Consider the following 6,451-nt stretch of genomic DNA (forward strand, 5'->3'; position numbering starts at 1 on the left):
TTATTATAATTTACTTAAAATTCTATTTATTTTTAAAATACTTCATATATTATACTACCATGGTCATATGGTACCTTGAATGGTACTTGTTCACAATTATCGGGTATTATCGCTCGACCCGTATTTTATTCCAAATTGGCCACTTTCAACGAAACTCGTTTTCTTTAATTCGTGTACCACTTTATCCTTCATGACACTTATTTATCGCTTGTTATAAATAGTGTAAATACGTTAACGTCAAGATGATCTCATCCCCGAGTCTACGTCAATTAACTGAAGACGAAACTTTTAACGTACAAAAACGCAAGATGTAACAGCAGGATCCCGCCTGAAGAATAGGGGCAACCTCCAGTTCTTTTTTTAGTTCAAATCAGAAGTAGCACGAGCCCGCCTAAAGAACAAGGTTTTCAAGCTCAAGTCTACCCCAAGTTCAAATTTATTTCAAGTGCAAGCAGCAAGATGCCCGCTTGAAGAATATGGTCAACTTTTAGTTTTCTTCAAGTTCAAGTCAATAGGATGCCCACCTAAAGAATAGAGTTGATTTTTCAGTTTCATGTTGAAGATTCAAGTAGAGGTTCAAGGAAGATTTGATATAAGAAGTAGATAGGATCTTGTATTTTTCTTTCATTTTTGTTGTAATTTTTGCTTTTATTTTTGATGTAATGGCAGGGAACGCGGACCGGAACCTCGAACGGTACCTCACTCGACTCTTCTCTCATATCATCATGCTCCATCACTTCATTCACTTTTGAACTACACGTGACCTGATTCTTTTATAATCTGGGATATGTAGGTTGTCCAAAATCAGGACTCGGTCGCATTATCTTTCTTTTAGTTTTATTCTCTTTTAAATAAGGGTGAGGTCAAAAAATTTGTCTCGTCGTTCTTTGTCTGAAAACTCTTCGTATTTCCAGTCAAAGTGTAGACATGTAATTTTTGACCCTCCCCAAAATTTTATACCATTTAGTGCTTAGATGTTCATTTTAGATTTCATATTGATATTTTAACTATTAGTTCATTTTTAGCTTTATTTTATCATAAAAAAATAAAAACTACAAAAATATTTTTCCTTTTTTTGAGTAGGTGGTGTTCTTGTATAACTATTTTTGGCTTGTCTTACTTTTGATAAAAATTGAAAACCACAAAAAAGAATCACATTTTTAGTACTAGTTTAGTTTTAATTTACAAAAAAAAATTATGAAAATATGTCTTCTTTTAATCTAGTATTTTAACAAATAAGTTGGTTACATTTATTCTAGTTCATTTAATTATTTTAGTCTAAAAATAGTTATCTCCTTTTGGCTTTAATTCTAAAAGAAAAAGAAACAAAAAAAAAGAAGAAGAAGAAACGAACCAATTACATTTTCATTGAGAAAATAATCCACTCTATCCAATTTTGGAATAATTCTTGGTCATCACATTCCACTCACTTCTGCACACTAAAACACTCATATTTTGGACTCACATGCTTACTTTTATTTTTGAAATTTTCATTCCAGATATTCCTAATTCCACATGCACACAATTTTCCTTTCTTGCCCATAAACAATTTCACACGTCATTTTTCTCTTTTATTTGATCTTATCCATAACATTTTCCTTGCTCCCCAATTAATCACAGCACATTGGATGCCACTCTTGATAGAATGTTCTCACACCAAACACACATTACATAAAGAGAGAGGAAGACATGAGAGAACGGGGAGAGACGACACAGAACATCGGCTTTTGGACAGAGACAACACCCATTTTAGGATTTGGCTCTCTGTTATTGCTCTCACAGAAAATCAGGCCAAAATACCATAGATACGACACCAGCCACCACCAGTAGAGCCATTGTAGATCTGTCCCCAAAACTGCCATGGGTCCTCCCTAACAAGCCATTTTCATGGTTGTTTCGCCATTAATTGTTGAGTAACGTCGAGTATTGTTCGAGTGCCCCGGTCGACACTTTTCTGTTCAAGGTCCGATCAGAGGCGTGAATTGATTTTCAATTTAGTGCAAGTTTGCTGTCAATTGTTTTTGCTTTTCGGTGTCATACTCAGAGGCATTCTTAAATCAAATTCTGAAAGAAATTTTGGTTTCAATAAAGGTCCATTTCTCAAACCCATTTTATTTCAGCTTATTACGCTCGTTTGATGAATAGCTCTAATTAATTGTGACTCTTCTGTGTTAGCATGTATTTCCTTTATTTAATTAGTCAGTTGATGTTAATTAACTATTAATTTCCATGATGCTTCTTAATTAGCTTGTTGCCTTGAAATTGTGTAAACAACGGAGGAGTACATCAGGAGATTGGATTGATTACATTGACATGATTTTCTTTATTTTATAGTACATTGGAATTGAAAAAACATCGTAGCTCACAAAGAAGTTATAATGTTAAGAAAATAATTCTAAAATTACAAAGAGAATTTAGGCTAATCTAACTGATCGTGAGCATTAGTTGGGCGTTGAGTGGTATTGAATGAGACAAGAATCCAATTAATTAGAATTAAGTGATTTAGGCTTGATGAATGATGTGAAGCGTTGAAAGAAAAATGAGTATGAAAGGAATGTCTTATTTTATTTTAGTTTATTTTATTGCTTTAATCGCTAGGTGCATGTTAGGCCGACCACGCCCGGGTAGGCAACTTTTAAGATGTTTTCTTTGTTTTTTGGCTTCTAAGGCTAAAGATCGTTTCCTTAGTTATTATCTTATTTAGGGGAATGCCCATAGATTTTGTATATATTTTTATACGAGGTATGCCTCATAGTGAATGTAATGGGAGGCCGTGACGGACATCGTGGAGGGAGCATAGTACTCTTAGTATTTTTCTCTTATTTTTTTTTTGTATTTAGGTGGGAACGACCTCGAGCCTCTTGTGTGTTTATTTTTCTTTGTGTGTTTTTGCCTCAACTTGAGTTTTCTTTAAATCCAACTAGATTAAGTATGCAACCGTATTAGTTGCGGGACTCGAGGAATGCCTAACACCTCCTCCCGAATCAAATGAACCTCCTTTCTCCGAATCTCTGGTGCAGACTATGTTTTAGAGTCTATATGTGTTTTTAAAAGGAAAAATTATTTTTAAAAAGTTATTTTTAAACCAAATATCAGGTAGCGGCTCTGAAAAATTTTTTGAACACAATTTTGTCACTTTCAATTTGAAAACCCTTTCGAGTTTTAAAACCTTTTATTAATTTTAAGAGGGTTAGTGAAGTGAAAAAAAGGAGTGTGAGAATGTTCAAAGACCCCTTACATGCAAAAATTATTAGAAACCAGGTCACACCATTGATAAATGTTATAAACTACATAGGTATATTCCAAACTTCAAGTTTACAAAAGGGCCTGGCAGTAGGAAACTGCAGCTCATGTTGAAGTGAACTCTCCTGGTCCTCCTGTTAATGTGGATTCTAATATGGTTTCTGATTCTGTCAAGCCATCTAAGTCTGGTAATGTTTCAATGGTCCCTGGTCTGACACAAGATCAATTCTCCCAAATGATGATGTTACTGCAACAATCCCATTTTTCTGTCGATTCCTGCTCTACTCCCACTCTAATGGCTTCTGCTAACTTTGCTGGTAAGTTGTTATCAGAAAGTATTCCGCTCAAGTCATGCATGCTTTCACAAGTAGATAGTTTTATTTGGACTATAGACTCTGGAGCTTTTGATCACATGACCTCTTATAAGGATTTACTTTTTAATCTGCAAACACTACCTGTACCTTGTCTAGTTTCTCTTCCAAATGGTTACAAAGTCAAAGTTCATTTAGTAGGATCCTTGACTTTATTTTCAAATTTCACAATTCATCATGTTCTTTATCTTCCTTCCTTTCAATACAATCTTATTTCAATTCATAAGCTGTTAGAACAATATAATGTGATTATTCTGTTTACCAGAACTCTTTGTGCTATACAGGCCCCTTCTCTGAAGATGCCTCTGGTTCTTAGTAAATTGGACCACAGTCTCCATAAACTTTTACTTCCTCCTATTGCTTCTGCCAGTACCACATCCTATTACTCATCTATTGTTACTTCCCCTGTTATTTCCCTTGTTTTTCCCTTATCTGTGTTTTTCCTGAGATACAAGCAAATGTAAAGAATGTAATTGTTGTTGATGCTCATGAAACACATGTAAATACTAATGCAACTCCGAATAATATCAATGAAATGGATGTAGTTTGGCATTATAGGCTTGGGTATTTTCTTTTTTCTAGAATGAAACACATCTCCATGCTTGGGTCACAGTTATCTTCCAAACAGTCTTTTTCTTGTCTAATATGTCCATTAGCTAGACAAACAAGATCACCATTTCCTGATAGTAGTATACAAACCACAAAACCTTTTCAGTTAATCATTAACAGTTAGGGTCCATATCACTGACATACCTATACTAGATTTATGACCATTGTTGGTGATTTTTCCAGAGCCACTCGGACCCACCTAATGAGAGCCAAAAGCGATGCTTTTGATCTCTTAAAAGCCTTCATTGCCATAGCCGAAACTCAATTCTAATTGAAAGTTCAAAATGTAAGAAGTGACAATGCTTTAGAATTGGGATCCAACGTTGTTGGATCAAAGTTCTTCTCTAAGAAAGGGGTATTGAATCAGACAACATGGCCTCATACTCCATAACGAAATGGAGTTGTGGAAAGGAAGCACATACATCTCTTGGAAACTACTAGAGCCCATCCTTTCCAATCTAGCCTCCCTCTTAGATTTTGACGAAACTGCATACTCACAGCCACCTATCTGATAAATAGGTTCCCTTCTAGTGTATTAAAGGACAAGAGTCCCTATGAAATCTTATATAACAAACTCCCCACATACTCAAATCTTAGATCTTTTGGATGCTTATGTTACTCCACTATTCCAAAATCTTATAGGGGCAAACTGCAGCCTAGGGCCATTCCTTGTGTGTTTATTGGTTATCCCTTTGGGAAGAAAGCCTATAAACTGTATGATTTACAGAATAAAGTCTATTTTATCTCCAGAGATATTATATTTCATGAACATATATTTCCTTTTATTCAATCTGGCTCTACTTCCCTTACTATGTCAAATTTACCATTTTTTGCATGTTTTGGTCACTCTGCTAAGCAGAATTCTTCTTTGTTCCATGACTTCTTCTACCTTGCTCCACCAGTTGCATCTCCTGTCTCTCCTCATCCCTCTAATCCTACTTGTTCCGCTTCTGAAATATATAAGAGCAGATCTCCTACTTCTCTTAATCTCCATTTCTCAGAATCTGAATTCCCCCCTTAAAGAGATCATCTAGACCTCATAGTCCTCCTTCGTATCTACAGAATTATGTCTACAACCTACCAACTCATGGCTCTAGCTCTGCTAATTCAGCTGTTATGTCTACTTCTAGTGAGCATCATGCATTTGAGACTACTACTTATTCTAAGGCAACAGCTATCCCTGAGTGGCAGAATGCTATGAGACTAGAGTTTGAGGCATTGGAGACTAATGGTACTTGGGACATAGTTGAGTTACCCAAGGGCAAGAAGCCAATTGGCTGCAAACGGGTATACAAAATTAAGTACAAAGCTGATGGGAGCATAGAGAGATATAAAGCTAGGCTTGTGGTAAGGGGTGATACACAGGTTGAAGGCATAGACTTTCATGAAACTTTTCACATGTAGTTAAAATGTCTTACTGTTAAAACTTTAATTGTTGTAGCTGTTAAAAGAAATTGGCCACTATTCCAACTAGATGTTAATAATGCTTTCTTGTATGGGGACTTAGATGAAGAAGTTTTTATGAAGCTTCCACCTGGTCTTTCAGTTTCTACTGTATCCTCTACTTCTGCTTCCACTTCTTTAGTCTGTAAACTCAAAAAAAAATTATATGGTTTGAGACAAGCTTCAAGGCAATGGTATACCAAGTTGTCTCAATCTTTGTCTTCTAGAGGCTATGAGCACTCCTTCAATGACTATTCACTCTTTATTAAAGGTTCTGGTGATGTTTTGGTTCTTTTGGTAGTGTATGTTGATGACATTATCATCACTGGGACAAATTTGTGTGAGATTGCTATTGTGAAAATCTTTCTCTATGATCAATTTAAAATTAAGGATTTAGGCCACCTTAATATTTTCTGGGTAATGAAGTGTTGTATTCTGAAGGTGGGGTGTTGCTGCACCAGAAAAAGTTTGTTCATGATCTTCTCAAAGAGTTCCACTCTTATGATTGTTCTTCAGTGGTATCCCCTCTTGATATGCATGACAAGTTGCAGGCTGATCATGGTGATCGCTTGCCTAATCCTGAGACTTATAGTTGCTTAGTGGGTAAACTCAACTTCTTAACCCATATCAGACCTGACATTTGTTTTGCAATGCAACATTTAAACCAATTTATGTAGAAGCATTGCCTTCCTCACATGTAGTAGGAAGTCAATCAGTGTGTTTTGCATTTTACTAGGGGGATGTCTCATAGGCTGGAAGTCAAAGAAGCAATCTGTGGTGTCCTT

At 35.7% G+C, this 6,451-nt stretch overlaps 1 long non-coding RNA gene across 1 annotated transcript; it reads left to right on the top strand.

Annotated features, from left to right (window-relative positions):
- Positions 1–1,592: 1,592 nt before the first annotated feature.
- Positions 1,593–4,150, top strand: LOC104225255 (uncharacterized). Its single transcript, XR_011405072.1, has 2 exons — positions 1,593–2,091; positions 3,899–4,150. It is a non-coding gene; the product is annotated as an uncharacterized lncRNA (long non-coding RNA).
- Positions 4,151–6,451: the final 2,301 nt, after the last annotated feature.

Source organism: Nicotiana sylvestris, chromosome 2 (genome assembly GCF_000393655.2).
Source record: "Nicotiana sylvestris chromosome 2, ASM39365v2, whole genome shotgun sequence".
NCBI lineage: Eukaryota > Viridiplantae > Streptophyta > Magnoliopsida > Solanales > Solanaceae > Nicotiana > Nicotiana sylvestris.